The sequence below is a fragment of the Pogoniulus pusillus genome, chromosome 12, assembly GCF_015220805.1.
Source record: "Pogoniulus pusillus isolate bPogPus1 chromosome 12, bPogPus1.pri, whole genome shotgun sequence".
Classification (NCBI taxonomy): domain Eukaryota; kingdom Metazoa; phylum Chordata; class Aves; order Piciformes; family Lybiidae; genus Pogoniulus; species Pogoniulus pusillus.
Window position 1 is genome coordinate 10051517 of NC_087275.1, and position 24773 is coordinate 10076289.

A 24773-nucleotide genomic window follows, 5' to 3' on the forward strand; every position below is an offset into this window, starting at 1 on the left:
AAAGCTCTATTTCTAAAACATGCCTCTTGGAAAATAGCCTTCACAAGAATTAGACTATCACCCTTTTAAGCTATAGTATTGCCTGAGCTAAGCGAGCAAGACACATATCTCTCCTGAAGCCTGGATGCAAACTTCACAGCGCAACAGTAGAGATATTTTTAGCCCTGATAATGATTCAACGTATTTTAAACCAGTCACTGTTTAAAAATTAAATTGAGTTAGGTTGTAGACCTCAGGGCAATACAATTCTCCTTATTCCCTCTTCTAAACTCTTTCAAGAAAAGAGGCCAAAAAGGGGAGGTTTGGGGTTTAAGAGGAATTTCTATCCTTCCCACTCTGTGACAGGCTGATAACACAAAGAGAAATTTTGCAGTGCTAAGAATTAAAATAAATAACAAAATAAACTAAAACCCAAAACCAGTAACAAAAAACCCCACCCAGAGGTTTCATTTGACATCCACAACAAGAAAAATGTATCAGTAACTAATTTGGAGAATGAAACAGACATGAAAATATGTATGTGACATTGCACAGCCAAAACCAGTCTAGGAAACATGTTAGTTTATTAGCCACAAGACTATCCAACATTTCAAACTCTAAACCAAGTATATTTAGACTCGTGTAGTCTAAGTGTACCAACACATGAAAATCTGATTGCTACAGAAAGTTTTTACATCAGGTGAGCTATACTACAGTAAGTGACCATTCAGTATCATGTTAAGTCTTCTCTCATTGTTACCTCATTCAAAACAGGCAAATTTTATTTAATCATCATAGCCAAACCTTTAATGAGTAACCTCTAATAAGTTTAGTTCACAGACCTCGACATAAACCATTTCACATGTGCTGGCTTTGAGAAGAGGGTAATGACAAAATGCAGTAAATGACTAACTAATATAGCAACAGAACTGAGTATGACATTAGCAGAAAGAATGGCACTTCTGATCAATTCAGTAATCAAGTAGTTCACAACAATGGATTATCCTGAAGCACTAGATTGATGTCCATACCCTATCTGTAAAAGGCACCAGCTATCCAGAATGTTCCTGGAATGCATAGGTGACAGCTTCCTCCTCCAGATGGTGGAAGGTGCTATGCTAGACCTCATTCTCACTAGGGAAGGGCTGGTAACCTATGTATGGCTCAGGGACAGCCTTGGCTGCAGTGACCACGAAATGCTAGAATTTGAGATCCTCAGGGCACCTAGGAGGATTTATCCCAAGCTTACACCCCTACACTTTAAGCTCACAGACTTCAGGGATCTCCTGGCCCAAGTATCATGGGACAAAGTCCTAGAGGGAAGTGGGGCCCAGGACAACTGGTCAATATTCAAGGATCATCTCCTCTGTGACCAGGAGCAAAGTATACTTACAAAGAGGAAGGCAGGAAAGAATGTTAGGAGACCTACACAGATGAGCAAGGAGCTCCTAGACATGCTGGCACACAAAAAGAAAGTTTACAAGGAGTGGAAGAAAAGACAGCTGGAATGAAGAGCATATAAGGAAGTGGCACAAGCAGCAAGACACCTGGTTAGAAAAGTCAAATCTTCAGTTTGAATTAAATCTAGCTGAGATCATCAAGTGGAATAACAAAGGTTTCTCTAAGTACATTACTGGTAAAAGGAAGACTAAGGGACGTGTGGGCCCCCTCAGAAAGGAAACGGGAGAAGTGGTGACAAGTGATGTGAGAAGGCTGAAGTTCTCAATGACTTCTTTACCTCAGTCTTCACTGGCAAGGGCTCCAGTTACACTCCCAGAGTCACAGAATGTAACAGCAGGGGCTGGAAGAAGGAACTGCCCATTGTGAGTGAAGATCAGGTTTGTGACCATCTAAGCACCTGAGAGTGTACAAGACCATGGGACCAAACAGGATGAATCCACAGGTACGAAGGGAATTGGTGGACAAGGTCACTAAACCTCTCTATTATATTCCAAAAGTCATGGCAGTCCAGCCAAGTCCCCACTGACTGGAAAAGGGGGAACATAACCCCCATTTTCAAGAGAAAGAAGGAAGAGCCAGGGAACCACAGGCCAGTCTCCCCTCTGTGCCCTGTGAGATCATGCCACAGATCCTCCTGGAGATACTGTTGAGGCAGACAGATCACAAAGAGGTAATGTGGTACAATCACTTTTGCCAAGGGCAAGTCGTGCCTGATAAAGCTGGTAGCCTTCTATGACAACATCACATCAGTAGATGAGGGGAGAGCAGCCAGCATCATCTTTCTGGACCTGAGCCAAGCCTTTGACACTGTCCCACAGGACATCCTGATGTCCAAGCAGGTAAAACATGGGTTTGATGGATGGACCACTTGATGAATAAAGAACTGGCTTGATGGCCACACCCAAAGAGTGTCTATCAATTGGTCCATGTCCAGGTGTAAGCCTGTGACAGGAGAAGGCCCTCAAGGATCAGTACTGGGATCAGTCTTGTTTAACATCTTCACTGGCAACATGGACAGTGGCACTGAGCACAACCTCAGCAAGTTCGCTGAGGACGCCCAGCTATGTGGTGCACCTGACGTGCTGGAGGGAAGGGATCTATCCAGAGGGACTGTGACAAGCTGGAGAGGTGGGTCCAAGCCAACCTCACGAGCTTCAGCAAGACCAAGTGTAGGATCCTGCATCATCTGGGCCCAGGCAATTCCAGGCACCAATATAGGCTGGGTAATGACTGGCTTGAGAGCAGCCCTCAAGAAAATTACCCGGGGGTGCTGGTGGATGAAGAGCTCAATGTGCGCCATAGTGTGCACTTGCACCCCAGAAAGACAACCCTATCCTGGGCTGCATCTCGAGAAATGTGGCCAGAAAGTCAAGGGAGGTGATCCTGCCCCTCTACACTACCCTTGTGAGGACCCTGCCTGGAGTACTGTATCCAGTTCTGGAGCCCCTATTACAGGAATGATACGATGTGCTTGAACACGTCCAGAGAAGAGCCATGAGCATGATCAGAGGACTGATGCACCTCTCCTGTGAGGACAGGCTGAGACAGTTGGTGGTGTTCAGTTTGGAGAGGAGAAGGCTCCAACGAGACCTTATTGTGGCATTCCAATATCAGAACAAAGCTGGTGAGGGACTTCTTCAGGGGTTGGGTAGTGATAGGACTAGGGGCAATGGATCCAAGCTAGAGGAGGGCAGATTTTGAATTATATATTAGGAAGAAGTTATTTACCATGAGGGTGGTGAGACACTGGAACAGGTTGCCCAGGGAAGTGCTGGAGGTCTGGAGGTCTTTAAGGCCAGTATGGATGTGGCTGTGGGCAACCTGATCTAGTGGCAACCCCATGGCAGAGGGTTGCAACTAGATGATCCCTGAGGTCACTTCTATCCCTGACAATTTTGATTCTGCAATTTTTTAAGGGAGGAAGAAAATGAGAGAAAGTATTTTCTGTGGTTGTATTTCCACGTGCAAAACGTCAAATCAAGAAGCTGTTTGGTTTTCCTCCCTCAAGTGTTAAACCACCATTTTGATGAATAGTTTAATCTGTAGATCATGTCAATAAAAATAAGAAGACAACAAAATAATGGCAATATTATGCACACACAAAATTTTGTATGAAGCACCTGATATAATGTCTACTAAACTAGCAGAATTAGACACATAAGACATCTACAGTGCTGAACACCACTAATACTAATCACCAATTTAAGATAAGCATCATGACTGTTAAAAGCAAGCTAGTTCACATTCAAAATTTGAATATTCTTCTATTATTCAGGACATACCAGAGGGTTTCCCTTCACAAATAAGATGCACAAGATCAGTTATTCCAGATTTCCCATCTCTAAAGTTGTTCAGCATGCACCAACCACAGCAGGTGATCTGATTTCCCACATGCTGGCAGTTGGATATTGATTCATCATCTAACAGAACTGGCTGATGGTAACAACCAAAGGCAGTGAGAGGTAGGTGGTAAATTGTAAATTTCTCTCTGTGAATCTTGTCTCAGCCTGGGGTAGGGGAACCCACAGAAATGTCTTGAAGTTGTAATTACAGTTTTAATCTGTTCACTTCATGTCTACTGATTCATTAGGAAACAGAAATGTCATAAAACTACATCTAAAAGTCACAAAACCAGCAACTAAACTTGACACAGAAGTTACTTCGGAGTATGTATTAGTCTATATAACATTATTGTCTAATTATTATCCATAGCCACAACTATTGATTCAGTTGATCAGGCTAGATATTAATTCCAGCTTAATCTGGACACAAGTGTGGCTGACAGGTCACAACCCGTGTCTTTGTGTTATATAAAGCCATCTTTGCTTGATTTATCTGAAGTGTCATTTCCCAGCTCAACAGGCCATCAATATGTAGCTTCAGCATTTTCCTAATCATAGAACCAACCAGACTGGAAGAGACCTCCAAGATCATCCAGTCCAACCTATCACTCAGTCCTATCCAGTCACCTAGACCATGGCACTAAGGGTCTCATCCAGTCTTTCCTTGAATCAATATATAGTAAGGCATTGTCCCATGACTTGAAGGTAAGTTTCATTGACTACCTGTATTCTTACAAAAACTACCCTGGTTTTGTTTGTTCCTTTGTTTATTCTTTGTACAGTCTTAATAAGAAACCTGTCATAAAGCTGAAGAATGTTTTTGTTCAGCCTCCGTCGCTAAATTTCACCAGTGAATGGTAGCAAAAGAATTTCAATGTAGACTATGTTAATGTGATTTTTTTCAGCAGCAGATCAGGTTCACATGTAAGCACACTATCTTACAGAACCACAGAATGACTCACAAATACCAAATTAATGCAGAAGCAAATCATATTGGACTGGGAGGTACAGCAAAACAGGGCAACAAAGCAAGATCAGAAGAAAAGAAAAAAAAAAATCACAACCCACCAAACCCATACTCTTTTCAAAGTCTTTCTGTTCTCAAAGCATACAATTTTAAAAGCATTTGTTAAGAAAAGGCTGGAAGTTCTGGCAGGCAGATGATCACATCAACTTCCTCAGGAATCTTCTAGCAGATTGTTAGGTTGGCACCCTAGTTAGCAATCTCAGGAGAAAGAGATCAAAGGCTATTTGGGGACGCGAAAGAAACCATTCTCTAACTCAGATTTCTGAAGAGGGGTAGGACAAAAGCTAGTGTGAATTAGGTGAAGTTACCACTCCATGCCTGGGGTGAGGAAAAAAATACAGGTTAATAAAACTTCAAGTTCAGGGTCAGAAACTCATACCTTTTAAGTGTCAGTGCTGGATCTCTGTGAATCTGCTTTTCACTTGACCCTGGCAAAAATAAATACATTATAATCAGGATGCAGAATCTTATGGTGGAAAGTAATTCTACTTGAACAGGAAAATCTGTTAATTCAGTATTAGCTCATGAAAGGGAACCTGCTTTACTTAACAAGATGTCAACAGAACAAAATAGTTTTCCTTTGATGGTAGTTGTATTTTGTGGTCAGTTTGTGAAAGTATCAGGGCCTGACCTGTGAAACTGAGCTGAATGAGCTGGTCAAGGTAACATTCCAGGGAGAGGGGATAGGTCTCCTTGCCTGGTTAATACTATGTGCTCTGCAGGAGGGGGAGGTTGTCATCATGACATTACCTTTTCTCTGACATTCCCACTATCCATTTATCTACAGTGACTTAAACCTAAACAAACAAAACCAAACCAACACCACAAAATACACCCTTGACATTACATTCTACTTCTCTAAAATCTTACTTCTGCTCTCCTTACTCACGTTCTTAAATTACTCTCACTTGGTCTTACCTTGTCTCCCTACTTCTGCCACATTAGTGACACCAAAGACCCTTCCACATTACACAGAAGAGAGCTGTTACAGAGTCACAGAACCTTAGAGGTTGAATGAACCTCCAGAAATTGAGTCCAACCCCCCCGTAATACTTCCCCTCAAGCCACTCTGACCATATAAGCTTCTACTTCGAGTTCTCAATTGCTTTTCTTTTGCTCTAGATTAAGTTTAGAATTTCTGATCAGTGTTCTACAAACATTACTATTTCCTGCATTTCTACCCAAACAAGCTAACCATTTACTATGTCCTTCTTTCTTACCTTTTATTTCCACACACACTCCTTTTTACTCTAATACTCAGGCAAACTTCCATTTTCAGCTTTGTGCTGCACCCCAGGCAACCACCACCTACACCGCAGGCTGTTTCTTCCTCTCCTCCAATAGCAAATCACCACAGCAAAAATTAACCTAAATCCACCAAAATACTTCCTGCAAAACCACAAACCAAAACACAAATGCTACATGTTGCTTGCCTTTCCTCAGATTCACATCATACTGTTTGTTCCCTTTCTTTCATCACAGTCTATACGAAGTTCAAAATAAATATATCAACACCTGTGAGATGCTGAGTGCATGCATAACACAAGTTCAGGTGGAAAACAATTAAATGAAGCCCTAGAGCAAAACTGGCCTCCACAATATATGTGTATATATATATATATATATATATGTGTGTGTCTTTCCTTCCTCTTGCAAAAGAAAAGGTATTTGTTTTTGCACTACAAGAATGCACATTGTTATTACAGCTTTTACCTGATACCTTTCTTCTACTACATAGGATTAGGGAGCAAGGAAAAGAGTGGTACACACTAAAAGATCAACAGAACACAAAGATTAAAGATATGGAGAAAAGGGTACAGAAGGGCTAAAACAGAATGCACAGGGGCTAAAATAAGGTGTGAAAGGGCTCTTCTTCTCTCAAGCTGCTGCTATTAAAAACCAGTGAAAGCTCTTCTTCTTCCCTGGCTGGTACAATGCACAATATCCCTTCTTCAGTGCAGCCCGTTTTCACTTCAGAGGGCAAAGATAGAATACCAACCAGAGAAAGATAGGAAATACTGCTCCTAAGAAAACTTACTGTCAGAACAGCCTTTATTTAGTCATGACAAAAAAGGGGCTCAAGATGACACTAATACAGAAACATTTGAGGAAGAAGGTGAAGGCAGCAGGAGTACCCATTCCAGTGACAGGTTAAACAAACCTAGACCTTGTTCAGTGAAACGAAGGAAGATTTCTGTGTCTCAGCTGCCTTAAATAAAATAACCTTTCACACAGAATCACAGAACTTTAGAGGTTGGAAGAGACCTTCATTGAGTCCAACCTCCCTGCCAGGGCAGGAACCTCTAGGGTAGTTCACACAGGAATGCATCCAGGTGGGTTTGGAAAAGTCTCCAGAAAAGGAGATTCCACAACCTCTCTGGGCAGCCTGTTCCAGTGCTCCGTCCCCTTCTCCTCGTGTTGAGGTGAGACCTTCTATGTTCCAGTTTGTGGCCATTGCTCCTTATTGCTGCTGACCAGCAAAAAGAGATTGGCCGCATCCACTTCACACCTACTCCTCAGATATTTGTACACACTGATAAGATCTCCTCTCAGCCAGACTAAACAGCCCCAGGCTTCTCAGTCTCTCAACAGACACACTCACGCCCAAGTGACAAACAAGTTCAAGTTCTCCACTTTTCTGCACACAATTTGTCCTCTGCTCCTCAAATCAGAAAGATTTGACTTATTGTGTCTGCCTCCGATTTCAGTTTGACTGCAAATAATAATTTAACCCTTCCTTCCAAAGTCCCTTTGTTATCTCTCCACTAAATCACAAAGTCTGGAGCTTTCTTATAACACCTCTTAAGGTGAACAGTTTGCTACAGCTTTCTTATAGCACCTCTTAAGGTGAACAGTTTGGCTTACCCAGAATAACCTAACCTACTGGGATGTGAATTCCACATTTCCTTTCTTTATATTCCACCAGGTTTATGTGGGCAAGTCTATCTGTGCTTGACATTTGCTGGAAAACACTGCATGGCATAATTACTATTGTAAAATGTTTTACATTCCTGTAAATTCAGACTAAAACCCCCAAGTGCTTACAAACTATGACAAGATACAGAGGACAACTAAGCAGAAAGGAAAGGTTGTAGAGAAAAAGTAAGTATAAGAAAAATGTCAATGGTAGGTGAAGACAGTGAAGGCTACCTACCCAAGCTGCCTGGGAGACTTGTCTTGCAAAAATGAAGTCCTGAAGAGTAAGAAAGGGACAAACAGAAACAAGGTGATGCAGGACACTGTCAAAAGGATACAACCAACTTGCTTAATGAAGTAATAAAGCAAGAAGCAAAATTCTAGGTAGCATCACCCCTACAACATCAGCTGTGTTTACACTACTGGAGGAAGCATTTCCACTGACATGTAATGGACATTGTTACAATGCACACAGATGGGAAGTGAAAAATCTTCAGTGGTTACATAATTTTTATAGTGATCTTGACCAATGGAACAAGAGGTGAGACTTGAAGATCTAAAACATCTCGACTCTATTAATCTGCTGAGAAAGGGGTGGGAGGGGAAATTAAAAAACAACAAACACAAGTTATCCTCTATCCATTACAATTCAGACCAAAAAGCTCCACATACATTGAGGAGTGGAGAAGACTCCAAAATGAAAATTAATAGACTAAACTATTCTTGTAATTCACTTCAAGTGAGCAGCGGAAGTGTGCACTGAATGCAAATTACTTCTGTCAGCCGCTTGATAAGGCATGAACGACTAAGAAACATGGAATAACAACAGGCTCCTTTTTGTTAATACATCTGAACATTTTACTGAAAGAACTTTGAGCTTTCCTCAAAATCTTGTATTCACCTTTAATTATCTTACTTGAAAGCAAATGGCACTTTTCCCAAGAGCAAATATGATCTATGGTCTCACAGGTATCAACCACAAGGAAGGCAACGGTGTTGGTCAGTTTTTCTAACACATCCAAAAAACTCACTATCAAATCAACTGTTGGGTAAGCAAAATCTTTGCCATTCTAAGTACTGCCTCTGAAACCCTTTATTAAACATTTCTCTTTGATGGACAGATTCGATTACCAGTTTAATTTTTGCATAGTAATGCTCATCCAATCATCTTTAATTTCCAATTGGTTTGTGCTCCATCATGACTACCTGAATGTGACAAAGAACTCTGACATGGAGTCCTCATAAATCACGGAGAACAGAAAAAGGTGCTCCTAGGAGAAGGGAACTGTTGATAAAGAGACTTTTTCCTCCACTGACTGCACTCTGTCAACTGGAACTACATGCAGGAGCCCACTACTTGCAAAGTATACAAAACACACATCTGAACTAGTCTTCCATGAAATTGTAGCCAGGTGGGGGTTGGTCTCTTCTGCCAGGCAACCAGCAACAAGGGGACACAGTCTCAAGCTGTGCCAGGGGAAGTATAGGCTGGATGTTAGGAGGAAGTTCTTCCCAGAGAGAGTGATTTGCCATTGGAATGGGCTGCCCAGGGAGGTGGTGGAGCCACTGTCCCTGGAGGTGTTCAAGAAAAGACTGGATGAGGCTCTTAGTGCCATGGTCTAGTTGACTGGATAAGGCTGGGTGCTAGGTTGGACTGCATGATCTTGGAGACAACATTTCAGTTACCATAGATGTATTTCACTCTGACACCTATTTGATGTTAGATAGCTACTGCACTTTATGGACTTACACCAATTTGACTGCTTTGCTGTTCATCTGGACCTCTCATTACCTGCACTGTGTGAGTAAACCACATGGGTGGGCACTGTCAAAATTGCCAGAAAAGAGTTATTTTGTCTTTGAACACAACAGAATATTTTGCAAACATCAGTGAACATTATTTCAGCAGTCCTTCAGAGCATTCCCACTTGACACATGCAACAGCAAGCACAGATCTGAGATTTCTGCAGTGTGTGGGTGGAGTTGCTGGGTTTTCTTCCCCATACTGGCTAAAACGAAACAATTGTGTATGCATAACTTGAGGAAACAATGGGGACTACTAAAGAACTAAGACTTGCAACACCACAGTAAATGCTTTTATCTTCCCAAGAAAAATTACCAGCATGGCCATCTACTACTACCACCCTTAGGGGGACATGTTTGTCAAGTAGAGTCAGATACAGGTTTCCCACTATGTCTGCTGACATAGTTCTATTCAAGAAACAATTTCATCAGTACTGAACTAAAAAGATGAATGATGCACTGGGATTAAAAAAATAACCCCAAACCAAAAAACAACCTGATCCACCAACTTTCCTAGTCTTCAGAGAACTGACATGCTGACGTAGTCCTAAGGAAGCAGTTGATTAAAGCTAGGAGGACCACTGCACAGCAGCAGCAGATAAGACTACTGCACAGGAGTGGCTCTTCTGATCCACTGCCCAGTTTTAATCTTTATTTCCAAAGAACAATAAAGTTCTTTCTCTCCTGATGCAAGAGTCTTTCATAATGAAGCATGTATAACCTAAATATTTCCTTCCTGAACAGATAAATTTTTATTTCCTAGCTTTAAAAACCCTATCAAAATCTGTTTTTATTAGTCTAGTTCAGCTGCAATGCATTCATAGCACTGAACTGGCTGGATAGACTACCAGAGTGTGCATTCATCCATATGTACACCAGTGTACAGACATCTTCAGCAGCTCATGCTATAAGCACAGCTATGAAGGCAAGGTGTCTGCAGCTGCAGTAGCTAATCAATCCAGATTAGCAGCTTTTTTCACGTGTTGAACTGCTCCATGGTGCTCAGACTCCGGAAACCTGAATGACACTTAACATGACTGAGCACCCTCTGCAAGCCATACTAGTAACTACAGAACCAGGTTTCCCTCCCGTATAAATAGAAACAAAACATGTAAAAGCAACATTAATCCCTCAATGATCAATATTAATTTTTTTTTCCTGTTGAGTTCCCACATATTCAAAATTCCATTTTTAGAAGCTGCAAGCTCATGAACTGACCTAACTTATTAAACTTAGCTCCTATACTTACTCATTCATATAATTAGCAGATACGTGCCACACGTACTCTTACCTCAAGCAAGGAAAAAAAACCAACACAGATCAAGTAGCTGTCACTGACTTCAGAAAACACTAAGTTTAGGAGGAAGGGTAGTATCCCGAGCCTTGTAACTGCTAATAGTCAGTACCACTTATGGTTGATGCTGCAGAAGCAAAGATCCAAGCCAAGAAACAGTGTTTGGAACTTTGAACAAGACCATGTTTTTTCTAATCTGGTCTCCTGAAACCATTTGAAAGCACCAGACTAACAACCCCATCTACATAATTTATCACAATTGCAACCAGCAATCATGGGAGTAGCAAAACCAGGTCCCAGTTCTTTCTACAGTCTTATGAGAGTATCTTAAAAGCACACAAACACTTTGAAGTGCAGTCCCCTCAAGTAAAGCTGAATACCCATTTATTAGTGGCTCCATTTAAGGTCTTGAATCTGATTCTGCTGCTGCAGATGTTTTGTTCAGTGGTCAGAATGAAGCCAGGTCAGGTCAGGCCAGGCCAGAACTTATTTCACCAGGCCTTATAAAATTCTTCCCCATCACCCCAATGATGCATCAACAACAATTTTCAAGGAAAGTTAACCAACACAACAGACAAAATAATTCCCTCTGGACTAGGTTTCGCAGCAGTCTCAGCTCAATACACAAGGCCATTAATTACACAACTGTCTTCAGCAGTAGCAAATTAGGAATCTGTTAGCTACAGCACTGGTAAGGCTGCCTTCAGTATCTGCACAGAAAATCTATTTGCTTAGAGAGGCTATGCAACACCTCAGCTTCCTCTCTTCTGTGGTAAAGCATGATAAACAGAAGGGAATGGAGCAGAGATGGTGAAATGTTTATTCTCCATCTCAGGCAGGGTACCATTACCTTTCAAAGATTCACCCCGGATTGAAATTTACCTCTAAAATAACCTACATGGATGACATGGCCAGGCATCAACTTTGACTTAAAAAACAAACATTTCTAGAGAAAAGGTGGTGTTACAGTTAACTAATGCTAGATTCCACTGCATGCCTCTCATGTAAAGTAAGAATATTTTCTAAAAACCTAATTGCTTTTTTTGTTTGCTTGGTTCCCCCTTGCCCCCAGCCAAATACAGCAGTCCACATCAGGTCAAGCTGCATTACAAAATTCTCTTCAAGATTTTAGTATTATCAGCCATGCTCACTCAGTATAGCCAGTAGTAAAACTTTTAATTCCTCCAACATCCTCCTGCTTTCCACTTAAAAAAAAAGAAAACAAACCACCAAAAAGAAAACCCACCACACACACCACAGAAAGAAATCTGCATGCTACCCAAGTTGGTAATATTGCATGTTACTAGCAAAACTGAGATATCAAAACTGCACACTCATTAGTCTTATTTTAACTGTAACCTAAGTCTACTTCATACCTCTATTGATACACTAATAAATGACCAAAAAAGGCAAACTAAACCAGAAACTCCAGAACTCAGAACTGGCTCAACTCGAAAGAGGAATTAAATGAAGTCTCAAAGCAGTCACAACAATCTTAACTGGTAAAATGTTTTAAAGGATTTAAGATTTAATCACATGTAATTTTTTTCTCCTCTAATCATTTAAAGTCGTAGGTTGAATTATTTATGTACAAACGTTAATTGCATTGAAATGCAATATTGCCCCCTATTTATCTAACACCTTCCTCGTAACTCAACCATTTACCACTACCTGGTTAAAACCCATGAAACCTGAAAATAGAACTTAACATAAGATTTAACCATTTCTGCAGCACTACTGCAATTAACTTCCAGTATGTTGTAAGACACGGTCAAGTCCCTTGATCTTGCAGTGCACTGTGTAAATTATACAACTGTTTTTACCAACTTCTGTTATTTCAACATGTGTTTATATTTCCCCCCAAATCCAAGGAGAATAGCAGCTTACTCACAAAACATTGCCATAAGTATGTTTTTATTGATTAAGTGGTGAAGTCATTGCCAGTTGTGTGCAGTCACATCGCAGAGCCTCCCTACCCGGTGTTCTTTGAAATTTTCTTAGCTGTCAAAGCCTTTCAAAGATCAGTGGCTTACGTGCATAAGGCTGTATTCACACTCTTTGCAAGGTGTAAAATGTAAGCTCAAGGGTGCACTCCTACTGCACATCTAGAAAGTGTTAATCTTAAGCCAGCAGGGCCACATGACAGATGTAACTATTAGAGTCATGACTGCTTCGCAGCATACAGCATTTTCCAAGTCCCTCATTTCCTTAAAGCAACTCATTTACTTGTCACCTGCCAGGACAAAGAGTAGAGCAAGAATTTTGTAAATGCCTCTGTGGCTTGTGCATGGTGATAACATACCAGGCAAAATGGATTTTCATTTTCTCATTGAATTATTAGATTAGCTTTACATGCAGATTTAAATGCCCTGAACAAGTCTGCCACCTGTCCTAAACTTAGTCGGGTACGTCTGCACGACAAGAGCAAGACACTCCAAACGTTTTCAAATGGCCACAACCAAACATCCTCCAAACAATCACCAACACAACTTCAGTGACACCAGGCAGGAGGCACCAGGCACAGCTCTCTGTGAAACAGCCTGAATTTTATTAATGGAATGCTTTATACTTCCCAAACGCACAACTGACATCAGCTGAGCATCTAACACACCAGAGAACCAGCAGTGTAAAGTCTGCCACAGAGTTAAAGAAATAAAGAGCACTAGTTTCCTCATTAAAATACAAGTGCATATGTACACACTAAGAGCAGGGAAGAGGGAGGAGACACGAAGCCTAAAATCCTGCAAGACTTTTCCTCAGCTTTGTTATTGTTCTGTTTACCAGAGCAGCACATCCGTATTTTCGTATTTTTATACCTCTCTTCACATATCCCCACTGTGTAAGACCAGTGCAGTAGATTGCAAACTAGGAAAAAACCTACGCTATATTTGCATTTAAAAAGGCAACTACATTTATGTTCGAGTATATTTCACGTTTGCAACCTTGCTAAAAGCTAACCCCTCCCCCTCAGAACACCGATTAGAATTTTATCAGTGTAGATAGGTAGCAACTACTGACAGAGATGTGAATAACCAAGCATATAACACAGTGAATTCAGTTATCCACCTCCTCGTACTGTCATTGGCACAGACAATAAATTTGTCTCATTAGCAGGGGCTACTAAGTTCGTTGTAGTAAACAAAGCTGCCAATATGCCAGCCAAACATACTTTTCATTCATTCCTTTTTCCTTTTAGACTTCTAGCATGTGCCACACAAGAGCCAACCGTTAAACATTCCTGGAGTGTCACAATATGTAATACAATAAAACAGATTACAACCATACCTTTCTTTCACAGCAGTGGTGCCAAGCACAGGTACACTGTAGCAATCAATTTGTTCTGCAGACAGTAAGGCTATCACAGAATACTAATGCAAAATTCTCTTTTCTTTCTCCTTCAGCTTGACTCCCCAATGCCCAGGTCCCGACCAATACCATGGAGAAGAGCAGAATGTCTTCTGCTGAGATAACCACAACTACTAATCAAGTATACGTGTACAAGGGCACAGGATTAAACCTCCACCAGGCTTGACTCAGGCACTGAGAGCAGCTAAACACACGCACAGCAAGGTCAGAATTAAACACATACACACACACGCATCTACTTGAGTGAACTAATTTATCACACTTTACCACTGACGGCTTTTTACCTCGGGGGAGTAAAATTACATCCTGGTGCACTGACGAGGTTCAGACACAACAGCTTCCAATAACAAATAAGATCTTCGAAATGGGAATCATGTTCCTAGGTGAACACTCCTCCCTGAACAGGCTGTTTCAGAAACTCAGCGCATGACACACACGTCTGTATCTGCGTGCATGCATGTGCACACACATGAGAGACACCATCAGACATTGGCTAAAACAGAACAACACTTAAAGTTCAAAAGCAGGCACTAGCTCCCTTCAAGAGTTCTCCTTTTTTTGGTTATATTTATCTTTACCTCTCAACATAAGCAATCTATCAAGTCTAATTACTCCAGAAGAAAGCATTTTATTATTGTCTAACACTGCAAATGTCAAACAAGCTGTTCATTTACCTCCAAGTTTATTAGCATAGAAATGCAACATGAAGATACTCTCAAAGTACTGTCACTTCTCACAGCCTTCTCAGAAACCCACTTAGCAGATTTTTATTGCCTGGCATAGCTAGATACAGGCAAGGCATTATCTTAACTGTATCACTCTTGAGCTAATGCAAGACTTTTTTAACCATTCAGTTTATATTTAACTTTTCTCTTTACTGAAACACTTCTGCCACATTACAGTCAGCCGTACATAGGTGGATACACGTTTTCATACAGGGTCACACATGTGCTTTTCAAGGAGGACTGAAAAGGGAAACACTGAAATCTAAACCCAGCATTTTTTTGCTCTCCTTAAGTTCTGCTCTGTCATGCACCCTTCATGGTATTTTCCTGATGGTACATGCAGGCATATATTCCACCAGAAACATCCAGATGAGCCTATAAATTACCATTAAGCGGAGTTTTAACAATGCTGCTTTTGCATGTTATCTGTGCGGAGAAGAAAGCAGTGTACAGATGCTCCCCAAAATAACCCCAAAACTGATGTCTGCCACTTCACCCAGAATAAATTAACAAAATAATTTTGAAATACCACTAGCTTTGCAGAGACGCCAGGAAAAAGCAGTGTTAATCAATACTGATGAGTTTGTCCTTGACATACTGACCATGTCATTGGGCTATTGTCATGTGATATCATGTCATTTCCCCACCTGGCTCATGACCTTGTCCTTTAAATGACCCAAAGCTTCCCTCAAGTAGCAGGAGGCCCCTCCCCGCTGTCTCAGCAAGGTCGAACGGGTCAGCGTGTCCTCATCTATAATCCACCACCATTTGTCAGCAGGGAGGCTGGAGGAGGCAGGCTTGCTACAAGGGGAGAATGCCCAATTAGGCAGCTGTCACACAAAGCATAGGCTGCAAAATTATCCCCTGTCAAAAGAAAGAGCAGCTGCGGGTGCCAATTACAGCAACCTTTCAACCCTTTAGGTACTGGAAACTACACAGAAGTAAATGAAGTACAATTAGTGATAACAAATCGATGAATTAGGACAGTAAATTAGAAATTACTAGCAGGTGATCTTAGGTCTTCCACAATATTAAGGGCACAGCACACCCCAGGCAAGGGCAGAAATGTACAGATTTCACAGAGCACATCAGTACTATCCTATCCATCTTTCCTGTGAGGAGCCTGTTTTCCTCCTTCGTTTTCTTCCCACAAGCCTCTTCCAAGCTCCATAGCAGAGGCAAAGAAAAAGAAGCACAACTGAAATCGTAAAGAAGTTGTAGCATCTGATCTTCCCTCTTTGTCCTGGCAAATGCAGTTTCCTCCTTTCTCACAAGGAGGTCCTCAGAGCCAGCACAATCTCTCTCTAGTAAGCATAATCCATTTCAGCCCGACATTTGACATTTGCTGTGCCTCATGTTCCAGCCGAACAAGAGTCATTCCAGGAGAAAAAGAGAAACGACAAAAACCCAAAACAAACCAACCCAACAAACAGAACAAGAACTGAAACAACAAGTGAGAAACTCCAGAAATTCTGTCATTTTCACTTGAAACACTTAAATCTGAATTAAGTGCTAGACTTTTGACTACAAGGGGAAGACTTATTTCTCCACGGTTCAGTTCTCTTGCATTCATGCAGGGGCATCTCTGAGCATATATAGAGCCCCAAGTCTGCCAGCAAAGATCCTCTTCAGTACTTCTTCCCCTTTCTTTTTAAATCTTGGTGGACATTTTCAAAGTACTACTTCTCCCCTTCTCCCACTCCCTACTACTTTTGTAAGCAGACAATCTGGAAAGTTATCGTGTGCTGGTACCAAAAGGCAGGCCCTGCAGACTACAACAAACTCGGCTTCCCCAGTGGCATGAAGGTGATGCTGGGGTCAAGACTGTCCTGCAGGAGGTGCTGAGCTACAGCAAAAAGCATTGCCCGTGGCACCCCCAGGGCAGCTACAAGAGGCTGGCCACTTTAATAGCCGCAGGCACTAACAGAAAAAGCAGTCTCGAAAACAGAAGAAGGGGGAGGAAAAGGCAGGCACGCGGACCAATGCCTTCATATTTAGGTGCTTTGAGTCAAAAACAGATCTGAGAAACAATTCCGATTCCAAGATGCCTCTTGCAGTTAGTCTTTCCACTCAGCTCACAGTCATTCCAAACTAAGTAAAGTGGTCATCTATCTTATCAGTTCTGTCCTTTCCCACATCCATTCCCTGATCTCAAATCCACTTTCTTTGTATTTTTATGTCTTGCAACCACATTGAATACTTGAGGACAGTTGTCTATATTTCTCCCTGCAGCAATTCTTAAACAACACCTACATACTTGCTCTGCAGTTCACACAAATACACATGCATTTATGCCAACAGACGCACCAAAACGTGAAACGTGGTCAGAACTAACTCACTGATCTACAAGAAGCATCTCCTATGGCTATCTCTTGATCTCTAGCCAGCACAGAATACTCCACTGTTCAAAAAACAACTACAAAACCCCGAAACCAAAACAATAAATCAATCTTGCTTTCAAAACTCTGGTAAGAGAAAGCGTAACGCAGCCCTTACTACAAAATAGATGCCAAAAAAAATAAATGTTCATTTAACAACAGTTGCAATAATGCTCATCAAATCTGACATTTTCTGTTGAGTAGCATATGGAATCTGTAGCGTTCTGAAAGAGTTAATGTGTTTAGAATTCTGTTTCCATCATACTTGTGTGACTATCTCTTTAAATAATTTAAATCCCCTCCATCAACTACAAAGCTGTTTTGAAGCCATTTAGCTTTGTTCTTTACATGTGTTCTAATTAAGAAATGACCTTGTCATCACACACACCAGAAATCCTGGATTATTTCCTGCAGCAAAAATCTACGAAGCCAAAAAAAAAAAGGGGGGGGGGGGAAAGGCGACAAAAAGGGGGAAAAAAAAATAGACTTCTTCCTTTAGTCTGGAACTGAGGAAGTTGTTGGTTGGCTGCATGCTGAAGCAGTTTCACCGCATAATTTTTTGTGTGCGTTGTTGAATGTCACAGGGCGGGTTAGTGTGACCTTGAGCTGCATCAACAGCACAGCAAGGGTCGAGATGCCTGCAGGCGCCCTTGTACTGGATTTGCAAGACAAAAACCTTCAAACTGGCTGAAGGACATCTTAAATCTCTTCAAAGGTTTTCCGAACTAATCTGGGCTGCTCTTAGCCGGATCTGTGCCAGTGTGAGAGGCAAAATTAAAAACAAGGTCTTTGACAGGATGTTGTCTCCTCTTAACCCTTCTCATGCAGGAGGCAGTGCTTCACTGCCGTGCTGAAGGGACACTTGAATAAGTCACAGAGCGGAGCTCGGATCTACCAGCAGCATTCTTTCATAACGAAATTATGTAAGCGACCATTTCCTAGGCAGAGTGCTGTTATCGATTTAACATTTAGACGGCTCCCCACACAGCTATCCCTATCCCTCTCTCCCCCCCGACTCGAACCGTGGCGCTCCCATCCAGCGCCAGGCGCTGTGGCAGTGCGCTGCAGTGACATGCCCAAGCTCTCCGCAGGCTCACCGAGAGAGGAGTGCTGGGCACCCCCTGGCCCGGGCTCCCCAGAAATACTGTGGGAGCAGATCGTTTTTCTGAGTGAAATAGGCGGCACCTACCACGAGATGCAGCGTGTTAAGGCAGGGCAGGTAAGAGAAGATGGGGCAGGGAAACGCAGAGGGTTGCTTTGGCAAGCACCGGACACGTCTTAGGAGAAGACATTAAGAAGTGTTCACACTTCATCTTAACCTGTCATTTCCTTCTCAGACTTCCTGAGCTGAGAAGGGCACAGAGAAGGTATTAATATGCGACAGGCCTACCAAGAGTTTGAGAGCATGACTGTACTCATGGGGGGGAGCAAAAAAATTAATCTCCCAGCTTGCCTCCGTTTGACTGCTCAGCATCTGACAGGGGACACGGAGGCTTTCTAAACATTGCAGCCAGCATACAGAGATAACCTCTAAGGAAGGCTCTAAGAACACCTGGCTAATCTATGAAACCCCAAGTCTGACCAACAGAATGGGCAGGGTTGTTTTAAATGCAGCTATCAGCATATCAAAGGGATAGATAGCCATTTCCTTCAAACATTCGCACAAAGAACCTCCAACACCAGCTTCAGTAGGAGTCTGCTCCCCAGAAGTAGCCTTCTGTATGTCCACTTGTTCAGCAGCATGGGTTCCTCCGTCTTACAGCAGCAAAAAGCCCATCACGACCTTCTCATCTGTGTTAGTGGCAGTGTTATTGTTCAGATTAAACGATCAAATTTCTTCTCGAAAAAAAAAAATCATAGAAATAAATTCCAATGAGTTGAAATAACCTCAGGTTAATTGAGAAGAGCCAGCATCGCACTTCAGAACTATCTTTTACTATTTCTAGGATATCTGCCAGGCAGGTCCTTGAGGAGTAGAAGGAGCAGCCAATTGTGCCAGCAGAGGGTGTTAGGATTCTTCTTTGGCTGAGCATTGAGGGCTTAGTTTAGTCTGGTTTTGTGTAGTCATTTTTTAACTACTGTGGTCTAAATGGTAGGAAAAACACCACATTTACTGAAGGACACACCTTTGGCAGTTACACAGCAACTGCTAGAGCACTACCATCCACCTACCACCAAAACAGATTCACTCCATCACTCCAAAGAACCACGACCCTTTTCAAAAAGCATCCCTCTTGTTACGTAGCTTTAACAATTTTAAGTGCTAGTTTTTAGTAACATCAGTGACTATTCCTTCTGTTTCAGCAGAGGAGGAACTCATACTACACAGACCTACCAAAGTTTCCAAGGCATTTATTAAGCTTGGACAGAGATCCATGGCATTCTCACAGCAGCTGGATGTCAGAGCAACCCCCATAACGATTGCCCAGGGGGGTTCCAAGACTTGCTCTGCCCTACACGTCTGTCCTGCCTCTGGTACTCAGCCACACGGGAGAAGGAGGCTAGAGGTGACACACCTTACATGCCTCCACCACTACCACCCCAGGGTCTCTGGCAAATGGCAAGTAAGTAGATCCATACACTTGGGCTCACTGATCTTTCTGTACAGATGTGTCCTTTTTGCAGCCTTCAAATGCCAGGGCATCATACAGGCAGCCAACTGCAGTTCAAAAAAGTTTAGTCACAGTCACTTACCCTATCACACAGTTATTGCAGTACTGGGTCCCACACCACGCTTCCTAGAAGACTTTCCAGTCTATCCCAGAGATACCAGGAAAAGGATTTAGGAGAGACCAGTTCAAGTAGACCATGTCACACAGCCTAGCAGAAAACACTAAGAAGTATCTTCACAGTAAACACAGCTGATCATGCAACATCTGCAGTTTAAGTTCATCCAACACTTCAGATAAAAACAAATTATGGGCTTTCCAAACATAAAGTATTGTGAAAACTCCCAAAACAAGAACCAAAGAACTAGTGTTGCAATATTCCAGTTGAGCAGGGTGATTTAAAGATGCAACAGAAGCTTTCAAACCAGGTGGTTGCTGCTGCCAAGTATGGGACACAAGCATGGCTCTGTCAGAAGTGGAAGCCAAAAGCCAAAAATACAAGTTAGCAGCTTTCTCCCAGGGCCACAACAGTCCAACAAAATTCTTCCAAAATCAGGCTGCCCTAAGAACATCAGGCAGTAGCAGCAAGTGCAGTTATCCAGCACACAGGCACCACTCAAAAAAACTACTGCAGCAAGATGCATGCCCACAGACCCAAAACATCACCGTCATGACAAGGTAACATCTGTGCAGTCAGATAGTCATTCACTGCTAACCAGCTGAGAAAAAGCCATCTTCACAGTTACAACTTCTTATGACCAGCAAGTGCAGGCAGGGAGGTTGTTTTCTACCTGCTTGGCTCTTCACACAGGCATGCTTGCACAAAACCATACAAGCCCTAGAACAGATGGGGTGAGCATTTCACAACCCATTCAATCACATGCTCGCCATACAGCCGTAATTCTGCTATTTTCTAACTGCTGATTCTGAATATACAATGGGAATGATCTTCAACCATAAGGCAGTTATTTACTGCAGAGTATTCCTCTGCACAGCAGAAAAAGAAAAGGTTAAAGATAGTGGAATTTAATATAATCTATAGTCTCCCCACCTGGACCCCATTCTTAAATGAAACTGTCTGCTAAAGCAAAGATGCTATTGACAAAAGCATTCTCTTAGGAACAAACACAGGTAGTCCCATCAGTACTAGTATTAATAAGGAACAGTTGAAAAATTGTCCTGACACCATGTCACCCAACATTGCTGACCTAACTCTCCAGCAGCATCTAAAAGAGCCCTTCAAGTAACATCATATGTGAAAACTTTCTAGATAGAAAAGTCATAAAGCTCTCATCATTATAATTTCAGTTACATTGCTTACGAGATATAAGTTATAAGGTAAAGCAATGATGATTTTAAGTGCAAACGAGGTGAGGGGTGCTCTTTGTTTTATGTAATTTAAGTGGAAACATTGATGAAGTTGTTCTTTATAGCACTAATACAGTAGAAACAAGTATGGTTTCATGAAATCTATCAACCAGATATAAACTGAAATAACAGAACAGTAGCACAAATAACTCTTAACATGCAAAAAACATAGCTGAAGAATGAAGATTTATGAAGTGTTAGATATATCTACTTAATTGTCTGTATCGATTCTAGCCATATCAACTGAAGTCACAGAATTTAGATGTAAAAAAGACAGAAATCTTACTATTAGCATGTTAGTTTTAAGTATACTTTTTACAGCTTATACTAGTATGCCACTGTATACAAAAAATTAATATTGTGACTACAGCTTAAGAGTAACAGTTAAGGGCAAGAAGTAGTGAATGATGTAGATTAAAATCATCAAATACAGGGATTCTTCCAACATCCACGGGGTGAAGACAAAAAAGTCTTACTAGACTATTAGTGCTTACAAAGTTACAAAGGAAATAACCTTATTCCACTGAGATCTCAACTGATACCCAGGCATCTTCAGCACCTTGCTAGTAAAACATCTCATTTGGGTCTTCCAACAACTCTCAAGTAATCACAGCAACAATCTTCTGCTTTTGACAAAAGCAGTAAGATCAAGCATGAAAATACCTCTCCACAAGGTGGATCCCGAGAAAGTGAGGTTGACTACTTGTAATGGTAGTACTACTCATTTTGGTGGATTCATTTCCTGCTTCAGACATTTCAGATACTCATCTAAGGACACTATCAGCACTTCCTATTACATACGCTCACACACATGGTTTATTTTAGCATTTGTGTCCTGATCAGGGATTATATAAACACTTGCAGAATTAGTACTTCACCCATGTTAAAGATTCTGTTTTGCTGAATCAGAGTCCTGAACCTTAATGCAGGTTTTTCTCATTGTGGCAGTTTGTTGTATTCAGTACAAGGCCATCAACGACCTTTAACATTCACAAATACAGCTTTTTATTTCCCAGTGCATTTCAGAGAAAAGTGATGTCTAGAAACAGTTTTACACGGTGAAAAACATCCTTTAAAGGTACCTTATCCAGTCGTCTGTTAGTAACTCTACTTGGCTACCTTTATTACTGCAAGCTTTACTTCAGCCTTCAATCTCTGCAGCCACCCATATCTGGAAGTTATATCATGTACAAATCAATTTCACCCCCTGCAATTTCAAACACTAAGACACATCTCCCACTCTTAGCCTTTGAAGGCATCCAGTACAGAATCAGGTTCTCCAGCCTTTCCAGGCACAGTCTCTTCCACATTTGCACTTGAAAGGAGAGCGGGCTGGGGAGCTACTTACATTTAGCAATAATTTGCAACATATAAAAAAAAAACCCAAAACAAAACAGAAAAAAACCAAACCATCCACTGACTCACACTACACACACCACACAATCAAACCTGAAAAACAAACAAACAAACAAATAACCCCCAAAAACCCAAACAAATCCACAGGTTAGTTTATATTCTTTTATGCAGTTGAAGAAGACTTCCATATTCGCCAGTCCTTTTCTTTCACTACCCCAACTCTATCAATATTTCCTCCTTACAACTAAGGATGCAAGATTGAGCTGGAGAGGAAAGCAAGGACTTAGTTTACACTTTTGATTATGCCATAATAATTAGCATTTTGTTAGCACCTGATTGCTAAAGAAATATCAAAAGCTTGGGTGGAAAAAAGTTTGAGTGGGTTTTTTTTTTTGCTTGGTGTTAGCGTTTTTTGAGGGGTTGTTTGGAGTTTTGTTGTTGTTGTTTTAAACCTGTCTCTGTATCACCACTGAAACACTGCTTTGCCAATATTCACCTTTAAAGACTCTTGTATAAATACTCTTCTATTGTCTTCGAAAATTTCATATCATTGTAAAGCAAGAAGCAGCATCCTGATTACAGAAAACACAGCTAGTTATGAAAAGTGAAATACTACAGGTGTCTGTCAGGCAACCACCTTCTGCATATGTGTACTTTGCTATGTGTGTACAGCTACATTAGACATGTAAACTTTGTCATGATACCCTGGGCCATTCTGAGATGACAGGAAGAAGCTGACAACCAGATAAGCCCCACAGAATAATTATTTACATTTGTACAGTTCCAGCAAGGATCATACTATAATACTGTTTCCAGCTACTCAACACAATTGCTGAAGCCAACAGGAGTTAGCTGCAATTCTTAAGTTAAAGTACATTTGGTTATTCTATTGACAACTTCCAAACATAGTTTTTTTCTTTCTATCTTCAATGACATCAGTTTCTAGGTCATGAAGTGACTCAAAACTCTTCAGCTAGCAAGTGTGTCAAAACCCCTTTTGTCACACATAGTCTCTTACTATTCTGTTTCACGTGACAGTATTAAGATAGCAGATGATTTCCTTTATTCTGAAGACAAGGATTCCCACTTCATTGCATACATCTACATTTGCAACAGATTAAGCTCTCTTCCCCCCCCCCCACCTTAGAAGTTGAAGTGTTTTTGAATCTCTAATACCTTTATAAAAGTTTTAGACCTCTTAACTGTTTTCTACTGTATGAAAGTGATAGTAAATATCACATCAAAGTCAACATAAACTTCAGTAGGAACAAGATTTATCCTGTTCTGAGCTAGTGAGCACTGTAAGCTTCAGTATAGACCCAGTCATCAGAAACAGTAATGTTTCAAAACACAAAACAACAACAACAAAAAACCACCCCTCATGCAGTTCCCCAGAACTGTTCTCTTTGCTTTCTAAGAAACACGAGAGAAGTCTTTTAGACAGAAAGCCTCCCACTTGTCTTACAGCACACAAACCCTCAAACCAAGCACACTGTCACAATAAAACGAATGCCTAACAGCTCCGTACTCATAATTTTTTTTTTTAACTACAACTAGCTTGGAAAAATATGGAGCAGACTAAAATTGCTTTGCTTTTCCAGAAGACACATTAAGTTTGTATATAATGCACACCATGAAGCTTAACTCCAGCTTCTAAAAGCATAAAACAGTCCATCTAGGTTTGTCCATTCTTACTGTTTTGCCAGGAGTACAGTTGTTCTGTTTGTCCAGTTCTTACTGTTTTGCCAGGAGTACAATTGTCCTCACTACTGCAGCCAGGCTGATGATTTAGTGAATCAGAAATATGAGGCTTTCACAAATTTAATGCACTCAAAGATTTCAAAGCATTTACAAGATCCTTATAATTTCTCAGTTATTTTATAGATGACTAATGATGTGTCTATGTACTGCAGACATAAAACACATTAAGAGGCATGAATCTACATAAAAATACAGATTTCCTGAATTAAAACACTGTGAGAACAATTGCTTTCCTCCAACAAAACCAAAAAGCAACAATTTTTCAGCTTCCCAGACTTGTCTTTCTATCACAAAACTGGTTTGAGCCATTAGAAATGTATGTAACATTCATAGTAGTGAAAAATCAACATTATCCTCTTAGGCTATTTTTCCTGTTGTGTAACTGAAC

General features: G+C 41.2%; 1 protein-coding gene across 5 annotated transcripts in view; it reads right to left on the reverse strand.

Annotated features, from left to right (window-relative positions):
• The window catches only part of NRIP1 (nuclear receptor interacting protein 1), a 159919-nt gene that overhangs the window by 19042 nt on the left and 116104 nt on the right, over positions 1 to 24773 (reverse strand). For 4 of the 5 annotated variants that reach the window (XM_064152320.1, XM_064152322.1, XM_064152321.1 and 1 more), the window contains one exon: positions 5189 to 5237. The exons of the other annotated variant lie outside the window; for it this stretch is intronic. The gene's annotated coding sequence lies outside the window, so the exon portion shown is untranslated. The remainder of the gene's footprint in view (positions 1 to 5188; positions 5238 to 24773) is intronic. 5 annotated transcript variants of the gene reach the window in all.